This window comes from Chiloscyllium plagiosum, unplaced genomic scaffold (genome assembly GCF_037043375.1).
Source record: "Chiloscyllium plagiosum isolate Xiang-an unplaced genomic scaffold, Cpla_swu_hap1 HiC_scaffold_29, whole genome shotgun sequence".
Classification (NCBI taxonomy): domain Eukaryota; kingdom Metazoa; phylum Chordata; class Chondrichthyes; order Orectolobiformes; family Hemiscylliidae; genus Chiloscyllium; species Chiloscyllium plagiosum.
Window position 1 is genome coordinate 35,047,504 of NW_028270167.1, and position 20,613 is coordinate 35,068,116.

At 46.3% G+C, this 20,613-nt stretch overlaps 1 protein-coding gene across 2 annotated transcripts in view; it reads right to left on the reverse strand.

Annotated features, from left to right (window-relative positions):
• cdon (cell adhesion associated, oncogene regulated) overlaps positions 1–20,012 on the reverse strand; it is a 160,885-nt gene extending 140,873 nt beyond the window's left edge. Inside the window, exon 1 of one of the 2 annotated variants that reach the window (XM_087976487.1) lies at positions 19,869–20,012. The gene's annotated coding sequence lies outside the window, so the exon portion shown is untranslated. The remainder of the gene's footprint in view (positions 1–19,868) is intronic. The other variant, XM_087976486.1, reaches the window with a different exon arrangement.
• Positions 20,013–20,613: the final 601 nt, after the last annotated feature.

Here is a 20,613-nt window from a genome sequence, read left to right on the forward strand (position 1 = left end):
ACCTGCTGTGCTTTTTCAGCATCACTCTAATCTAGACTCTGATTTCCAGCATCTGCAGTCCTCACTTTTGCCTATGGAGAGCTCCAGGTCTAGAGCACTCATTGGCTATGGTATTCTGGAAAGTTCCAAGTCACGAGGAGGCTGGTAGCATTGAGATGTACCTGTGGGCTTGGAGGCAGGGTGGGGATGGGGGGTTTGCTACTCCTGGGTGGGCAACTGGTGGAAGGGCCAGTTACTAGAGGAAGATTCAGCAATCCCTTCCCACCTCCCCCATCCTCACCATTGCCTGCCTGAGCCTGTCCATTTACTTGGCTTCTGGGCCTTGCACAGCTGCTCCTTCTCCTGGGTAGGCTGCAATTCCAGCGGTGGCCATTGCTCCCAGTGGCACTGCTGAGTCTGAAGAACTGCCAGCCCTCTATTGGCCTAACAGTTTTGGGAATGAGAAAACAGGAAGTTCGGTAGCTGATTGAGGTGAAGTCTCACCTAGAAATGGCGATGTTCTCTGGCTGGCAGGCAGGATCATTCCACAGACATTGACTGCAGCCCGTGGTCCCACAGACAAAGGCCACTCCTCATGGGAGTTTGCACATTAACAGGTCAGCTGGGCAATCCACTTTTATTCTTTAATCTCTCTCAGGATTTGGGCGTCGCTGAAAAGAAAGCATTTGTTGACCATCCCTAATTGCTTTTGAAGACAGTGGCTTGCTCACCTGTTTAAGTGAACAGTTAGGAGTCAACTACATAGCTGGGTTTGGGTAGGCCAGACCAGGTAAGGATGGCAGTTTCCTTCCCTAAAGGACATCAGGGAACCAGATGGGTTATTCCCAAAAATCAACAGTGAATTCATGACTCTTAAGATTCCAGACTTCTATTGAATTCAAATTCTACTATGGCAAGATTTGAATCCCAGTCCCCAGAACATGACCTGGGTCTCTGGATTAACAGTCCAATGATAATACCATCTTCTATTCCACTTGGTCTGGTTACTTCAAGCTCAACTTGGGCTCAAACCAATGATGATTCAAGAGCAAGCAGTGAGGCTGCAGTCTGTATGACACTGTATCACACCAGGCTAAATACTTAATCCAGGAACTATCAAAGCAGCTGCTTCCCAACAGTGTTATCGAGACAGGTGAAGATGGAAGACCCTGTTTTGAACCAAGGTTGTAAAGTTCCCCTGACTTGTAGGGATGAGACGAAAGACTGGATTTGTTGGTACATTACCCGCAGTTTGAATTACAGTTTCTGACCTCTATTTCAACCTGGAGAGATATGAGATTCCATTGCGTTTCATAAAACACAAATCTGTTTCTCATCACCCCCCTCTGTGAGAGCAAGAATGCAACTCAATCCGAGGACGAGGATCTATCGAGGAGCTGCAGGAACATCTCCCTGTCAGTTGTGCACCGTCGCTGTGGTGTGGGACCAGGGAGTGCAGCCTGGGAGTGCCACCAGAAACCATCCATCATCAGCATCGCTCAGCTCATCTCTCCTTACAAATAAAACACACTTGCACAGCTCAGGCATGCTCCTCACGTTAAAAGCTGCAGAGTGTGACTGAAATGACCTGCTCAGGAATGCTGGCTTCCTTTCTGCACCAGTTGGCCTTCCAAAAACGGGGTGAGTTGGCAGATGGGGTGAACGAGGTGCATGGGGTTCCTTATCATTGTGCCACTTTTATTTTTCTCTGTCCCCGTCCTAATAGTTCTGGCCTCATGTTGGCACAGCTCCCACCAATGTGGCTCTGTCACCCTGCCCCCACCCTCTCAACTATGATTCAGTGGACACATGGCTGCCAGTGAACAATGTGGTTTCACTTCCCACTCCAGGGAGTTGCAGCAAAGCACCACACTGGCTGAGAAGCTGTGATTGGGGTTCAGGTATTACGCCAAGGCTCGATCAGCCCACTCAGATAGAAGCAAAAGATTTCGGGACTTTGTTTCAGACAAGACAGGAAAGGTTTTCCTGGTGTCTTCACTAGTATTCATCGCTCAACTAACAGCAATAAAACCAATTACCTGGTCATTATCACATTGCTGTTTGTGGGAATGTGAGCATAATGGTCTGATTTACAATGGGTAACGACACTCCACATAGACATCATGGTTTTGGAATGTCTGGATGTTGGGAAACATACTGGGAAAATAAAAGCCCTTCTTTCTATTTCTTTCATGATATTGTTCATGTACAAACCCAGTGAGTGAGCATCAGACAACCCACCATGGCATGTTAGGAGGCAATGGCCTAGTGGCATTGTCACTAGATTGTTAATCCAGGGACTCAGGTAATATTTTGGGGACCCATATTTGAATCTCACCATGGCAGATGGTAGAATTTGAATTCAATAAAAATCTGGAATTAAGATTCTAATGATGACCATGAAACCATTGTCATTATCAATTTAGGTTTATAAATTCTAAATCTCGCAAGGGATTAAGGGATATGGGGAAAGTGCGGATAAGTGGCGTTGAAATGCCTAACAGCCATAATTGAATGGTGGAGTGGACTCGATAGGTCGAATGGCCTTACTTCCACTCCTATGTCTTATGGTCTTAACTGTCAGGAAAAACCAATCTGGTTCACTAATGACCTTCAGGGAAGGAAATCTGCCATCCTTACCTGGTCTGGCCTACATGTGACTCCAGACCCACAGCAATGCGGTTGACTCTTAAAATGCCCACTAGGCAATTAGGAATTATGCCTTCATTCTGTGAATGATTAAAAAAAAGGTCAAGCCAGCTCTCCATCGAGTCAGAGGCACTTTACAAAGGTGGGAAATAGTCTGTCACCAAATGTAATACTGTACCACGAAATGCCAACCTGAATGAGTTCTGCAAATGAATCTGGGTCTGCCTGAGGTTAGTACTGTGAGCTGAATTTGCCAGTCTATGCCAACCAGGTTTATTGTGGACAATAAATTATGAGGAACTGAAGTTCTTAATAGTTGAAGCAATCCACAAATTGGAGGAGGAACAGCTTATCTTCCACCTCTGGAGCCTACAAAACACGGCCTCAACATTAACTGCACCAGTTTCCAAATCTCCCCTCCTCCCACCCCATCCCACATCCCAACCTCCGACTTGACACCGCCCTCTTGATCGGACCTACCTGTCCATCTTCCTTCCCCACCTCTCTGCTCCACCCTTCCCTCTGACCTACCACTGTCACCTCCTACCAGCATCCACCTATCGGCTTCCCACATATCATTCGCCCAGTCCCACTTCCCGGCCTTATTTATTTCTCAATCCCCTTCTCCCTCCCCTGATGAAGGGTCCTGCCTGAAACATAGACTCTCCTGCTCCTCAGATGCTGCCTGACCTGCTGTGCTTTTTCCAGCGCCACACTCTATCTATTCTGACTCTCTTGCATCTGCAGTCCTCACTATCTCCACATTAAATGTACCAAGCTCCTCCCTGTGTTAAAACATCAAGGTGAGGTGTTAAAACATTAATGGTAACCAGTGTTTGGATTTTAACAATCCCTATTCTCCCAAAATGTTGGTTTCAATGACTGGTGCATATTACCCAACACCAGGTTATAGTCCAACAGAACGCCTCATCTTCCGCCTCGGAACACTTCAACCCCAGGACATTAATGTGGACTTCAACAGTTTCCTCATTTCCCCTTCCCCCACCTCACCCTAGTTCCAAACTTCCAGCTCAGCACTGTCCCCATGACTTGTCCTACCTGCCTATCTTCTTTTCCACCTATCCACTCCACCCTCCTCTCTTACCTATCACCTTCATCTTCTCCCCCACTCACCTATTGTAGTCTATGCTACTTTCTCCCCACCCCCACCCTCCTCTCATTTATCTCTCCACCCTTCAGGCTCTCTGCCTTTATTCCTGATGAAGGGCTTTTGCCCGAAATGTCGATTTTGAAGCTCCTCGGATGCAGCCTGAACTGCTGTGCTCTTCCAACACCACTGATCCAGAATATAGCCCAACAGGTTTATTTGGAGGCATTAGCTTTCGGAACACTGCTCCTGCACCAGCATCTCCAAAGCATATTACCCAGGCAGTGAGAGGGGATTGAATAGTTAGGTCGAGTACATCTGGTTGGGGTAGGGGGTGGGGCTGCATTTCGTGCGATACAGAATGGCAGCATAGGAATAAAACAAATGAACTACAGATGCAGGGGATCTGAAACAAACAAAACCAAGCGTTGCTGGAAAAACTCAGATCTGGCAGCATCTGTCGAGAGATAGAAACAGAATTAATGTTTCGAGTCCAGTAATACTTCAGAACTGCTGTGTTTCTCCAGCACTTTCTGCTTTTATTTGTACCAACAGCATGGGGTTCGATCCCTCTACTGGCGGGGGTAGTCGTGGGGCTTGCTTCACTCATAAACTACCCTGTAGTAAAGTCACACACTAAGTTGCAGTTCACAATAACTGGGGATAATATTTAGCATCATAGAATCCTTACAGGGTGGAAGCAGGCTATTCGGCCCATTTACACTCTGACGGACATCCCACCTAGATCCACCTTATCCCTGTAACCCTGGATTTCCCACAGCTAACCCACCCTACCCTGCACACTATGGGCAATTTAATGTGGCCAATCCATCACTGAGCATAGGTTTGGATTGTGGGAAGAAACCAGAGCCCCCAGAGGAAACCCTTGCAGGCAAGGGGAAAATGTGTCTAGATTATAGTGGTGCTGGAAAAGCACAGCAGGTCAGGCAGCATCCGAGGAGCAGGAAAATCGACATTTCGGGCAAAAGCCTTTCATCAGGGGGGAAACGTGTCAACTCCACAAAGACAGTCAGCCGAGGATGGAATTGAACCCAGGTTCCAGGTGCTATGAGGTAGCAGTGCTAACCACCGAGCCACTGTGCTGCCCAATTTAGGGACAGAGGATTAAAAAGAGCACATAAGCTGTTCGAGGAGATTATGTGGGTGGGTAAAGTCCCTGAGAATGTGTAAAGTAAATGAATTGTGTCAGTCAAGCACCAAAGCTGACAGTATAACATTGTTGGGTGACATGAAACTTGGATCTGGATTAAGGAGGAAGAAACATTGAAGATGATAAGAGGCTTCATGACAGACAGTAGGTAAGACTCTGGCACTGCATTCCATGAGTGGACATGAACAACTGGGTGCTGGTGTCTCTGAACTACTGTCTTGCAATGGTCTGAACAGCTTGGGTAGTCTGAAGCCAAGCCTGGTGGGCAGGGACATCAAACTGCACTTAACTTAGCACTGATTGGTAATATACGGAGACACAGCATTAGATAAAGTTACTGGATCAGTAATCCAGAGGACCAGGTAAAAACAATGACTGCAGATGCTGGAAACCAGATTTCGGATTAGTGGTGCTAGAAGAGCACAGCAGTTCAGGCAGCATCCGAGGAGCAGCAAAATCGACGTTTCAGGCAACCCGACGCGTCGATTTTGCTGCTCCTCGGATGCTGCCTGAACTGCTGTGCTCTTCCAGCACCACTAATCCAAAATCCAGAGGACCAGGTAAGTGGTCTGGGAACACGAGTTCATAGCCCATCAGGGCAACAGGTGCAATTTAAATTCATCTCATAAGCCTCAGGAGCAGCGACCCTGAAACTACCATCAATTGTTGCAAAAACCCACCTGATTCTCTGACATCCTTCAGGGAAGGAAATCTGCCGTGCTTACCTGGGATCTGGCTTACGTGTGACTCCAGACCCTCTACAATGTGGGCAATAAATGCCAACCTTCTCCATGAAGGAATGAAAGAAGGACCAAGTTCCATTTAGAAAAACACTGTGGACAATTAAGTAATGAAAGGAATACATTATGTTGCTGGATTCTTCCTTGGAGCTGAGGCATTTTTCAGGAAAGTGCTTTATGAGCAGGAATGAGGGGTTGTTGGTGAATTCCTGAAAGCTCTGTTTGATTTGATGTGAGTTATTATTGTCACATGCACCTGGGTATAGTGAAAAGTTTTGTTTTGTGTGTAGTACAGGCAGATCATACCATACAAGTTGTACTAAGGTAATAGAACAGAGCAATGGTAACAGATATAATGTTACAGCTGCAAAGAATTTCTTAGCATCCCTCAATTTGACGGAGACAAATCGCCATAAAATTCCAACAGTTTTCAGCTTCTAAGGATAGGAAGATCTGAACATTTTTCTTGACTTTCAAAACAGGGGTCAAGAGAAGGATCAGCTTTAAGAAGTTTGACAACGAGATGCCAGGGATGAAATAGAACATGGTGCACAGAATTCCAGCTGGGAATTACAGGGTTAAAACGTGCTGATCTCAGCCCTGAAGTATAGAGCAATGTTTGCCAGCATGCTGTCATACAGGCCTCTGTGAAAGCTATTCTGTGATTAATACCTCTCTGGAAGGAGGTGCAGTAATCAGAGACTGACACAGCTTGGCTTTCTGCCGTGTCAGTGATTAAAAACTCTTAAAAACATATTGAGGTCTAATCTCCTCACTTTTAGTGAGATCCGCACTCCTGGAACTTCCCCCCCCTGAATAGTTGGTAAAGTTGAGAAGCTTCAAAGGCAACTAAGTGATCTATATCAGCTTTCTCAGATTGGATTTGGAGAGAATTACAGTCTTACTTGCGGAAGACATCCACTCCAAACATTAACACATTCCGGGTCCACTTTCTGCAAGTCTGACACTTCTACACTTCAAAAGATTCATCTCCCAGCTCCCCAAATTTCATCTACAAGGTACAAGTCAGGAATGAGATGAAATACCAACCTCCCTCACCCTGACTTTCCTGGGTGGCTACAGTTCCAACAACACTCAAGGGGCTTGACACCATCCAGGGCAAAGCAGCCCACTTGACTGGCACCACACCCATCACCTTCAACATTCACTCCTTCCACCACAGATACACAGTGGCAGCACAGTGTACCATCTACTCCATTAATTCATCGAGACTCCTTCAACTGCACTTCCCAAACCTTGCTAGTGATGCTCAAAGCCCTGAAAAGGATGAACAAAGGTAACGCCAATGGTTCTAAAGTATTTTCAGATGGACTTGTGTCTTGGAAGATGTTATATACTATATTTAGGGGAGGCAATGGGGTATAGTAATGACAATAGGCTGGTAATCCAGAACTGAGGTTCTGGGGACACGGGATCAAATCTCACCAAAGCAGAGGGTGAAATTAGAGTTCACGAAAATCTGGAATTAGCCGCATACTTTGGTGCCAACCTCTCAATTTCCTTGCTGCCACGTGAACATCAAAGATCCATGTCTGGCAGTGGTTGCCAGAAACAAAGGTGTTGTGGTGACATGGCCTTGAGGCTGTGCAGTCAAGTGGCTGTGCATCTTAGTTAAACATTGTAAGCAACAACTTAATGATTATTATAAAAGCCCATCTGGTTCGCTCATGTCCATTAGGGAAGGAAATCTGCCATCCTTACCTGGTCTAGCCTAAATGTGACTCCAGATCCACTCAAATATGGTTGGCTCTTCACAGCCCTCTGGGATGGCTGAGGAAACCTCTCAGTTCAAGGATAATTAGGGATAAGCAACAAATACCAACCTTGCCCACAATACCCACATCTCATTAAAAGAATAAAAATTAGATTAGATTAGATTCCATTACCTACAGTGTGGAAACAGGCCCTTTGGACCCAACCAGTCCACACCAACCCTCCAAAGAGTAACCCACCCAGACCCATTTCCCTCTGACTAATGCACCTAACACTATTGGCTATGCTGAAGTGCCCATTCACCTGACCTTCACATCTTTGGACTGTGGGAGGAAACCGGAGCACCCGGAGGAAATCTACGCAGACACGGGGAGAATGTGCAAACTCCACACAGTCAATTGCCCGAAGCTGGAATCGAACCTGGGATCCTGGTGCCATGAAAAATTAATTGCAAGTTCTTTCTCTATAATTGCATTCAATAAGTTGCCTCATATGCAAGTATAAGAATATTTACCAAGGAAAGGACTGAGTTTAGCTCTGATGACCTCCACAGCTGAACAAAGAATCCAGCAATAGCAGTTGAGACATAGGAGTCACTGGGTAGGACATGTTGGGTAGCATGTTATAGCAGTTAAGCCCTTCTTATGAGGGGCTTCTCAGTATTCCAGGCTAAAGCACAGAGAGCCTTGATAGCTTTGGACTAGTCTGGACAGACATTGGTGCCAGAGACTAGATTCTGCTGAAACTTGCTTCCAGTTGAAATAGATCTTTGCCTATTATTACCCAAAGTCCAGAGAGCAGGCCTACAATATTGATGTGTTAAATCAGGACTGTGTAACTGGTGGGCTTAAGTTTAAGATCAATCCCAATTCACTATGAGAAACAACTTTGCATAGGATTATTTGAATCTGAAGGAAAACTCTTTCAAAATCCAAGTACATCATGGTCACCAGGAGTACCATACGGGAAAAAAAATCACATTACCATAGGAAGACCCTCTGAAATTCATACTGTTACAAACACAGCAACTGGACAATCCTACCCAACATGTCCTACCTGGTGACTCCTATGTGGATAATTCCACATGGGACATCCATCCAGAAATTCTTGTGTGAAAATCCAAACTGGGAGGAACAATCTAGGAATTTCAGCCCGAGTATTCTGCCTGGGTTATCTTATCTGGAAATTATTTTTGCTGTAAGTCCCACTTGGGATATTCTACTCCAAAACTTTGAAATGGAAAATCCATCCCATGATCTGGAATATTCTACCCAGGATATCCCAGATGGGAAATCTTACTCTGGTAGACTATCAAGAAAATTCTAGCTTAGATTTTCAGCATGGGATACATTACCTGGAAAATGCGACCTGAAAATTTATTCCAAAAACAGACAGAATACATAACAGTGCTAAACAGAAAAGTGGAGAAGTCTTTGCAAAAGACAGAAATAGAAGGATGTGTGTTAAGAGAAGACAATGGTCCCTATTTGATGGTTCTTTTAGGGGGACAGCACTGGGGTGATGGAGTGTAGAACATTTCTAAATACTGTGGGATTCTAGGACTCTCTGTTGAAACCTTCAACTAAAAAGGGCTCGAGTTTCCCTCAGTTACAGGATAGAGTTAATGTGACAGTGGGGTTCCGCCCTTTCCTCAGCAATGTCTCCACCTTTCACTAACCAAATAACATTCCCAAACTGCTCCATCAGCAGCTCCCACCTCTGCCCCCGGTGTAGCAGTGTGGCTGGATGCCCACAGTTCCTCTCACACCTGCTGGTACCTGCACCATCTGAGCTCTTGGCTCCATTATAGGCAGTGATCCAGAAATACTTCACACACACAAAAACAAAATCAAAATCATTTGGGTTTGATAAAAGGAATTTTTTTAATGGCTTTTATCCCACTCGCTTGCCCGAGGCAGCACAGAAAAACAAGCTGCGCTTTGCCTTACCCCGTGTGAGCCAATGGGCATTTGGTAACTAGGGATAAGCAACAAATGCCAACCTTGCCTACGATACCTGGATGGGACCGGGTGCTGGCAGTAAGGACGGCCACAGAGATTCACGGATAGCTGAAGATTCAGTAAGGTATCTCAGCTGCTCCGTAGTAGGCTCCCACCTAACACAAAACAATTGTGTTTGATAGTGAGGAAACAAAACGTGTCCTTCGTTGTAACACTCCCTGATACACCTCACATCCCTGAGGGCCAAACTCTCTGCTATATACCACACCCCTCACTGTTACACTCTTTGAAGTAGTCCTTGGTTTTGGAATATCCAACCAGAGCCCCCATTCTGAAATATTCCAGAGAGGCCCGAGTATTGCATTGCCAGCAGATAATCTGAATGCTGCAGAGTCTCGGATACGCTGATAACCCCGAGCTCAGAAGCATCAAGCAATGTGTTGATGTCTCCTGTCACTTACTGGAGCAGTATCCTGATGGCTGATTAACCCTCTGTGATAGGGCAGATAGAACAATGGAGTGGGGGCCTGCACTGTTCTCCAAGATTCAAAACTCCAAACATGGGCAGTTCACAGAACTTGGAGAATTCCTTCCCTGATACACAAAACACCTCATGTGAAACACCAGTGGTGTACAGGGTAAACACAAAATAGTGTTCCCAAAGATAGCTCTATTCCTGCGGTTCAATTTGGTCTTTATCACAGCAGCTATCCCAGTAACCAAGCACAGCTCTGCGAGGGTGACACAATTCAAGTCTCTAAGGGTTGGGTTGACTGATTGCCACTTCAGACACCAGTTTGTGACAAATTATAGCATGTTTCAGTTAAATATACAATTGACTACATTGGCCTTGAGTGAGCAGAAATCAGACCTGTTCACATTCTCAATCACGGTCCTGTCTCTTCTATAGGGTGTTGCTTTGAGAAGTGCACCCCAACAGGGGTCAGCTCTCCCCGGGCTGCACCCCAAACAGGGGTCAGCTCTCCCCGGGCTGCACCCCAAACAGGGGTCAGCTCTCCCCGGGCTGCACCCCAAACAGGGGTCAGCTCTCCCCGGGCTGCACCCCAAACAGGGGTCAGCTCTCCCCGGGCTGCACCCCAAACAGGGGTCAGCTCTCCCCGGGCTGCACCCCAACAGGAAGTGTTCACGAAGCCAAAACAGATTGTTCTTGTCAATATCACTATTTTATGTGGGAACTTGCTGTACGCAAATAGGTTGCTACATTTCCTCCATCACATCAGTAATTAGACTACAGGACTGCTTCACGGAGTGTTCTGGGTTGTTCTGTGACTCTGAGCGGTGCTATCTAAATGCAAGCCTTTCTTTCAATTGGAACCTGCAGCTGACTGCACCTTGAAGCTTGTTTTCTTTGTAAAGCTAGTCTCTGGTGAGACCAGTTCTGGATGTTTAATGCTTTCTGTTGAGCAAGCCAGGAATTCTTAACAGTGAGAAACTTTCCCCGCTGGGCCAGGGATTATTAACTCGGTCAAAAAGGCATGTATGTTTTCTTTGTGAATCTTTTAGCTGAGGATCAAACGGCAGAGAGTCCCAATTATGTTCTGGTACAGTAACCGCCTCATTTATTACTGGCCTCTGCCGGTTCTGCAGCCAATCTCCTGATTCTAGCCTCTGGCTGGCTGACCTGAAACTGTCCGTGAATGAGACAAATGAACACCACCTTGTTGGTTTCTGTCATGGGACAGACCAACCAATTAATGAAGAATGAAACGCATTGCTAAGTCAGTTGCCACAATCCTTAAATCCAGTTAGCGAAAAGCTGATTAGCCAAGCGAGGAGAGGTCAGCTCTGCCTCATCCCAAGCACCCTACAGAGAGTCTCTGCATTATACCTAACTTCTCACAGCCCTTTGAGAGACAGACAATCAGCCTTTCACTAAATCTCCTAACTCTGTACAGTTAAGTCCATCCTGGTGATTACTTCATAGCCAATATTTCTCTTGAACAATGAAAGAAGCTGAAATTCCAAAGTTGATTTCTGTCAGCAGCCTGTGAGCTAATCCCTCCGTCCTCATCACTCTTTCTCTCCTCCCACAGCTGGACACAACACAGCCTGGGATTATACTGCCCCAATATTTCCCAGTTATTCCTGTTCCCGGGGTAGGGAATGGCTAAAAATACCTCAGGCAGGACACCTGTACTAACTGGCCCCTGTCCAGTGGAGAACGATTTAGTCAGTGTGGGCTAGTTCACAGAACAGACAGCAAGTCTTTACTTATTTCCACAGCCATGGGCCACCAATCACATTTGCTTCTGAGTCAGACAGTTGGGAGTTATGTATGTGTTAGGAACAAGGCTACTCAGCCCTGTGGGCCTGCTCGACCATTCAATAAGACCACGGCCGATAGGATCACCACATTCCCACTTACCCCTGCTCACCTTCCACCCTATCCCTTAGAGTCACAGAGTCACAGAGATGTGCAGCACGAAAACAGACCTTTCGGTCCAACTCGTTCATGCTGACCAGATATTCTAACCTAACCTAGTCCCATTTGCCAGCACTTGGCCCATATCTCTCTAAACCCTTCCTATTCATATATCCATGCCTGTTAAATGTTGCGATTGTACCAGCCTCTGTCACGTCCTGTGGCAGCTCATTCCATACATGCATCATCTTCTGCATGAATAAGTTGCCCCTTAGGTTCCGTTTAAATCTTTCCCCTCGCACCTTAAACCTGTTCCCTCTAGTTTTGGACTCCCCTACCCTGGGGAAAAGACCTTGACTCTTCACCCCTCATGATTTTATAAATCTCTAAGATCATCCTTCAGCCTCCGACGCTCCAGGGAAAATAGTCCCAGCCTCTTCCTATAGCTCAAATCCTCCAACCCTGACAACATCGTTGTAAATCTTTTCTGAACCCTTTCTGAACATCTTTTCTATAGCAAGGAGATCAGTGTTGAGTACAATATTCCAAACGTGGCCTAACCAATGCCCTGTACAGCTGCAACATGACCTCCCAACTCCTATACTCAATGCATTAACCAATAAAGGCAAGCATACCAAATACTTTTTTCACTATCCTATCTACCTGCACTTCAAGGTTTCTTTGCTCGGCAACACTCCCCAGGACCTTACCGTTAAGTATAAGTCCTGCCCTGACTTGATCCCCAAACAGATTTTAGAAAAACAGAAATTGTGGGAGAAACTCCAGTCTGACAGCATCTGTGCAGCAGAGAAAAGGAAAGCATTAATATTTTGGGTCTAGTGACTCTCCTTCAAACCTAAAACAGGGGATCACTATCTGTGGGATCTTGCTGTGTGGAAATTAGCTACAGTGTATCCTACATTACAACAATCATTACATTCCAAAACTGATTCATTGGTTGTACAGTGTTGTTGTGAGGTGCTGAGGCATTTTACAGATGCAATGTTTTCATAGACACACGAATACATGGGAGCTCCAAAGAAATGCTTAAATCTGCATGGGCCAAATATCTTCACTCGACAGCAATGCACCGTTTTCTGTGTACACATCAGTCAGGCAAATGTTCCATCATTATTGTCCTTAGTGAAGCTGCACCTGGAAGAATTGCTTTAAAAATACTCTCTCACCCAAATAGACTGAGTGAGAAGAAAATTTCAGCAAGGGAGACTGCTAGATTTTATTTTCATGCATGTGTCGAAATGATTATGGAACTCAGAGAGATGTCGCTGAGTCAGAAATCAGTCCTGATTTAACTGAATGACAGAACAAGTTGCCCCAATCCTGTTCCTACATTCCTCGAATGGGAGATCAAAACTAGTTCAAGTGAAAAACCGGTGCTCCATTTCCAATGGTTCTTGTATTGGCTGGTTTTGGATTTAAGTACCAAAAACATTTTAACACTTTGCTCCCGTAGGTTATTCAACTTTAATTATTCACGAGCTTCAAAAACCCACACTTAGTTTTCCGAAGAGGGCCCTCACTTCACCAAACCTCTCCAGCGTTAGTGTCTAGACTCGAGGCTCTAATCAGAGTCACACCCCAGCTTCCCCTGCCCCCTGTCCACCTCCACTCAGCCTGCCTTATCCACTTTATCAGGTCAACCTCAACTGCACAGTCGCAATCGCATTAATGCGGGCTGCTCAGAACAATTCTTGCAGTACTCACAGAGACAGTACCTCCTGCTGGGTGTTGGAATGTGTGTCTCACTTTCTCCACAGTCGGTCTCTCTCTGTCTCCCTCCCTCTGTTCAGCTGTGGGAACTGTTACCCCTTCCCCCACTTGCCAATGTGCCCACTGTTCACTCGACCCTTTGCAGTGGGTCTTTCTTTGCCTTTCTCCGTCTGGTTCTCTCTCACCTTATATGGTTTGCCCCCTCCTCTGCCACTCTTTATATCTTGTCCTTTGCTCCTTTAGTGATTTTCTGCTTTTCAACAGATGGATTGCTTGTCATTTCCAACTGTCTCTGGTTTTTCTCATTTATTTCTTTGCTATTGACTCTTCGTCTTGAGGTGAAATTCCCTGTTTCCAGGTCCTCCTTGTGAGTTGCACTTAAGGGATTATAACGTATAGAGCTCATTTTCCAACTCACATTCTCTTCAAGTGTAGTTTGGGATGCTGGATTAGCCAATTAACCCTTTACTTTGCTCTGTTGGTACATGTGCAGCTCTTTGGCTGAAATTTATTCTTTCGCGATCAACTTCTCTTTCAGTCTTATTCCCGTTCTCCAGTGGTTTTCCTTTCCAGGTTTGCTTCTCTCTGTTTTTCCTTCTCTCCATATTACTTCTTTTCTCACTTTTTCATGGCCTGTCTGTTTCCCCTTCTTTCTCTCTCTCTCTCTTTCCCACTGCTTCTAATCTCCCAGTCAGTAATCAAACTGATCCTTCCCACTCACCCTCTTTTTTGCTGCTCATTGTCTCTAATCCACCTTTTCAGGTGCAGTGCAGTTTACCAGCGCATACCTATAATTGCTGTTCAATAACCTGTCCCCTGGATGGGAGGTAGACAAAATAGAGCTGTTTACTAAACCACTCAGTTAAAGGAGCCTTCTCTCCAGTAGTGCTGTTTAATGAGAATGAAAAAGTGAACCATGGGTTTTGTGTTGGGAACAGAGTAATAGAGGGTACTAGTGCAGAGGAATGCAGGATTGGGAGGGGGGAGAAGAGATGGGGGAGTGGGAAAAGAGATTGGGGGGGGGAGAAAAAGAGATGGGGGGGTGGGAAAAGAGATTGGGGGGGGAGAAAAAGAGATGGGGGGGAGAAAAAGAGATGGGGGGGGAGAAAAAGAGATGGGGGGGGAGAAAAAGAGATGGGGGGGGAGAAAAAGAGATGGGGGGGGAGAAAAAGAGATGGGGGGGAGAAAAAGAGATGGGGGGGAGAAAAAGAGATGGGGGGGAGAAAAAGAGATGGGGGGGGAGAAAAAGAGATGGGGGGGAGAGAAAGAGATGGGGGGAGAGAAAGAGATGGGGGGGAGAGAGAGAGGTGGGGGGGAGAGAAAGAGATGGGGGGGGAGAGAAAGAGATGGGGGGAGAGAAAGAGATGGGGGGGAGAGAAAGAGATGGGGGGGGAGAAAGAGATGGGGGGGGAGAAAGAGATGGGGGGGGAGAAAGAGATGGGGGGGGAGAAAGAGATGGGGGGGAGAAAGAGATGGGGGGGAGAAAGAGATGGGGGGGAGAAAGAGATGGGGGGGAGAAAGAGATGGGGGGGAGAAAGAGAGGGGGGGAGAAAGAGAGGGGGGGAGAAAGAGAGGGGGAAGAGGAGGGGGGAGAGAGAAGTGGGGGAAGTGATGGGGGGGGGGGAAAGAGAGGACGCAGGATCGCGGGGAGTCAGGAATACAGGGAAAGGGGATGCGGGGAGAGGGAAATGCAGGATATTGCGGACAGTGGAACAGGGTACACTGGGACAGAGTATTACATTGAATTATACCAGAGTATTATACTTACTCTGCATTGGCATATTTGTAAAACACATCTTTAAAACTGTTACTTTAATTGAGATGTGTATTTTTAAGATCAGAGGAGGAACGTTTAAAAGAGACCCATGGGACAACATTTTCACAGAGGGGTGGTTCATGTGTGGAATGAGCTGCCAGAGGAAGTGGCGGATGCAGGTACAGTTACAACTTTTAAAAGGCACTTGGACAGGAATATATCCTGTTCCCTGGATGCTGCCTGACCTGCTGCGCTTTTCCAGCAACACATTTCCAGCTCTGATCTCCAGCATCTGCAGACCTCACTTTCTCCCCAGGAATATGAATAGGTTTACCAGGACATGGGCCAAATACAGGCAAGTGGAACTAGGTTAGTTTAGGAAAATTGGTCTAAGGCATCCATGCCAACCAAAGGGTCTATGTATGTGCTGTACGAGCCGATGAATTTGATAGCTTGACCTGATTACATTACGAATTTCCAATCTCCTTTGACATGCCCACACAGGAAGTACAGGGATATAGGGTAGTCACGGGAGATGCAGGGGAAGGGGGTTGGTGACCTTTCCAATGCGGTTTGACAATGTTGCTAGTGGCACATGAAGCTCATTGAGTTTACTCAGTAGTGCCTGGGACTGGGCTGGTCAACAACCCTCTGCAAACACTAAAAGAGAAAGGCAACGGTCAGGTGCTACATTTTTTTTAAGAAAGAGAGACCTGCATTTGTCCAGGATGTCTCAAGGTGCTTTGCAGCCAACAAAGTACTCTGCTGAAGTGTAATCGCAGTTCTATTGTATGTAGCAAGCTCCCACAGCAATAAATGATCAGACTTCCAGGTTTTGGTGACATTGGCTGAGGAATAAATATTCATCAGGCATCTGGCAGAGAATTCTAATCTTCTTCAAATTGTGCAACGGGTTCCTTTACACTGACCGGAGACATTTTAACATCACATTTGAAAGATATCACCTTAGGCAGAGCAGCACTCTGTCATTATGGCACTGTAGAGTCAGCCTGGATTTTGAGCTGATCTTCCTAAAATCAGATGTTCTATCCCAGTGCCGAGGTCACATGTCCAGGGTTTGAGAATCAGTCACTTGACTAACACACACTGAAACAGCCATATTCAGCTTTCAATTCACAGTTTTCACACTCCTTCAAACCCTGGTAAACATTTTAGAGAAAAATTGATACATTTCTTATGAATCCATTTAAAGAATTTCTTCTGTTCCCAAACTCTTGTTTTAGAATTTCTTTTTTAAAAAAAACAAACTGAGCAGTTTCCCCCATCCTTTCTTGCTTGCCAACAATTCTATTGGAACAAAAATCCTCATTAATTTAGACTGAATGTCTGCAGGTAATTCGACCATATTGGATATCACAGCAAAACCTAACCTTGGCTGCAGGAGACACCCAAACTTCAATACCACTGAACGCTGATGATTGAGAACCGGGATTCCAATTTATTTATTCCATTCCTATCTGAGGCACAAGAACAGCCATTGCAGTCGTCTTACCGTTACTTCAATCAGCATACAGTATTCTTCAATAGTTTGCCATCATAGCAATGCTATCAGTAAACAGTGACACCACACCCACCCCAATATCTGGGTGTCAGATGGACTGTGAAGCCCCCTACAGTTTATCAGCATTTTATAAACCATGGTTCAGGTCAAACACAGGGTAGGCTCTCTAGAGGGTTCTCCGAGCACACGTTGGCATCGTCAGGAAAGATAAACTGAGACTAAAGCAAGCTGTTGTTAAACTGGTTTAAGCTTTGGGGGTGGGGGGAATGTGGTGGTGTTCTGGGCATTACACAATGCACTCTGGGGTCTCTCACATCGTACCCAGTCATTGCAGGGAATAATACCACAGAGAGAAAGTGGTGGTGTTGGCTGGGGGGCGGGGGGCTGGGGAGAGCAGATAAAACAGAGGGGAGAGAGAAAGTGGGGTAAAGAAGGGGCTTAGCAGAGAGGGGGGCAATTAGGGGGGATGGGGTAGGAGCTCAGGGTTGGGGGGGGGGGAAGAGAACAGGGAAAATGATTTTCTAATACAATTAATATTTTTTATAAAGCCTATTGAGGAAAACACAGGTGTTTTGGTGGAGAGAGGAAATGAATGAAGCTCAGCAGTCAGCATCAAGTAAATACTTTACTCACAAAAATAATTGAGAAGGATTTGGTGGCGGAGGGCTTTTGGAATGAGATTCCAGACAGCTCACAGTGGAGCTGCTAATAGTGGGAGGGGGCTCATGAGACTATGTGTTTGATGAATCCCTGCAGTGTGGAAGCAGGCCATTCAGCCCATTGAGGCCACACCGACCCTCTGAAGAGCATCCCAAAGCTACCCTTTCATTGTAACCCTGTGTTTCCCATGGCTAATCCTGGATATCCCTGAACACTACGGGCAATTTCGCATGACAAATTCACCTAACCTGCACATCTCTGGATTGTGGGAGGAAACTGGAGCACCTGGAGGAAGCCCACATAGACATGAGGAGAATTTGCAAATTCCCCACAGTCACCTGAGGGTGGAATCAAACTGGGTTCCTGGCACTGTGCGGCAGTGAGCCACCGTAAATGGAAAGGAATAGCAAGTCCTTGAAGGCAGGCTGCTGGAGAGGAAGGTGTAGTGCTGGAAGAGATTCTAGTCTAGGAAGGATGATACCATTGATATTGGAGGATGAGACTTGGGAGGATTTTTGAACAGCTAACACAGTGAGTAGGCATGAGTGACAGGGACACTGTGCAGGATAGAGGATGGTCAGTCGAACTGAAGTTGATGGTAAACAAAGATAGGAGTGGGAGGAGGCCATTCAGCCTATCAAATATGCTCTACTGTTCAATAAGGTCACAGCTGATCTGACTGAGTCTATCTCCATTTTCTTACCCGATCCCATAATTCTTGACCTCTTTCCTGATCAGAAATCTGCCCAACTCAGATATGTTACTTGAATGTATTAAATTCCTCAGCCTCCCATGTTCTCAATGGGAGAGAATTTCACTGACTGACCACTGTCTGAGAGGGGATGTGGGGGTGAAACAAAAACTATTGGAACAGTTAAGACCGAAGGGGCAAAGGCACATGGGAGGGTTTCTGCAATGAATGGATTTGGTCAGGTCCAGTGGCAAAAAATATCACAAAGGTGCAAAGTGGGGCTCATTGCAATGGGAAGGTAAGGGTGCACAAACTCAAAGTCAGTCATCTGTGTACTGCGAACAGTCCAGATTCAGTCCAGGAGCCTGGGAGATTGGGAGTGAGAATGCTGAGTCTGAGGTTAGCACCAACATGTTCTTAAACAGAGGATCCAAGCCCATTCCTCATCATCCACCAAACCACATTGTCTGTCTAGAAGCCAAATGAACCCTGCCCTGTTTCTGTGGGTTAGACCATGCATTTCCAGCCAGGCTGGAGATTTGCTGTTAACTGCCTCAGTACAGATTTTGAATATGTTTCAAATTGTGCTAACTCACTCTCTTACCTAATCATTGCAGTTGGTTTCTGAGAGAAACAAAATGGAACAGAACACATATCAAAGCAAGCAAGCAAGCATTTCCCCGGTCCCCAATCTGCAAATCATATCCCCAGCATCCCTACAACCACTCCAACCTCCCTCACACCCCCCCCTCACCATCCCCCACACCTCCTCAATCCTCCCTCCCAAACCCTTAACCTCTCTCACTCATCCCTCACCATCCCCCACACCTCCTCAATCCTCCCTCCCAAACCCTTAACCTCTCTCACTCATCCCTCACCATCCCCCACACCTCCTCAATCCTCCCTCCCAAACCCTTAACCTCTCTCACTCATCCCTCACCATCCCCCACACCTCCTCAATCCTCCCTCCCAAACCCTTAACCTCTCTCACTCATCCCTCACACCCCCCTCAGCGTCTCTCACTTCTCCCTCACACCTCCTCAATATCCCCCACATCCCTCCCTCACACACTCTCAATCTACCTCATCGACCCTCAGTCCCTCTCTCACCCTCCAACTTCCCTCACGGCCCCTCCTCAGTCTCTCCCCCACACCCTTCAGACTCTCGCAGGAGGAGTGCGGGGCTGGTTGGGGGGGGGGGGGGGGGGGAGACATTCGGTAACTTGTTTCCATCGTCACTGATTCCCGTGTCCTCAGGAGGCAGCCCGTTCTGACAGTGCCCGAGTGTCAGGGACTGCTACCCTCAGCCTCTCCCCACCCCCGGGTCAGTGTGCAGCGTTCCCCACTGTTTATCAACTCCAGAAAACCCACCTCTAACTGAATTCCTGTTCGGAGGAAATTGCTGCTAAATGGCTCTATTTTTTAGTAACTAAAGTAACCTGTGTTTGTTTTTGTATCCCACATAATTGGTGACACGAAAGCCGTCAGATAGCAGCAGGAAAAAGACACCAATCACAAGCAGTAACCCCTCCTCCTGCTCAGGGACAGGCAACTGTCCTTAATCCCTGTGACCCCTTCAGCCTTTCATCTGCTGACCAATGCCAAGGCACTTAGTATCCACCTGAACAATCCTCTTTAAACAAACACTCATTAAAATACATTGTGCAGGCATGCATCTGGGGTTTAAATGTATGCCTGTACATTCAAATAAAAACAAAACTCGATGATTTTCAGCCTTGAAGGAAAGTATTGGAGTTAAAATGTGAAATAAATGGGGGACTTACCAGGTTGGTCAGAGAGGCAGACTTCAACTGCCTTCAAGTGCCACCTTCCCAAAACTTGACGCTGCAGAACCCGCCTCTTATGAGTTTGACGTGCCACTGAGAATTCAGGATTCACAGCCCGTTCCCCCTGATCCAGCTGCCGTCAGGAGAGACCCTGTTAAACACATCATTGACCGCTTTAATGAAGAACATCAGGGCACACACGTTACAGCGCTGCCTCACTTTTCACTGGTGACGGTGGCTGTGCAATAATTTATAGCCATCACAGAGTAAGGGGTGAACAACATTATTTCAGTCTATGCTGCTTTAAGAGAAAACAGATGTGGAAGCCGAACAAAGGCGACAGTCTTGCACTAAATTCATCATTAGCCACTTTAAATGCGGTTGAACCCGGGTAAAGTTCAGCCCTGGTCAGAATCTACAGTTTCAGGATCTGAAATCTACCTGAGGTACCAGTAACTTACTTCAAAAACTGACAAGAGAAATCTGGGCTCAGAACTTGTGGATCGGGCAGCACAATGTCTGAATGTACATTCCACAGCAAATACATATTCTCCCTCTCTCTCTCCTCCACTCTATCACTCTCTCTAACTCTCACATTCTCTTTTTCAGACTCTTTCACTTTCTCTCACTAATTCCCACTCTCTATCTTATTCAGTATATTTCACTCCCCCACACTCCCTCTCATTCACTCTCTCTCACACTCTATCTTTCCCTCCCTCACAATTCCCTCTCATTCACTCCC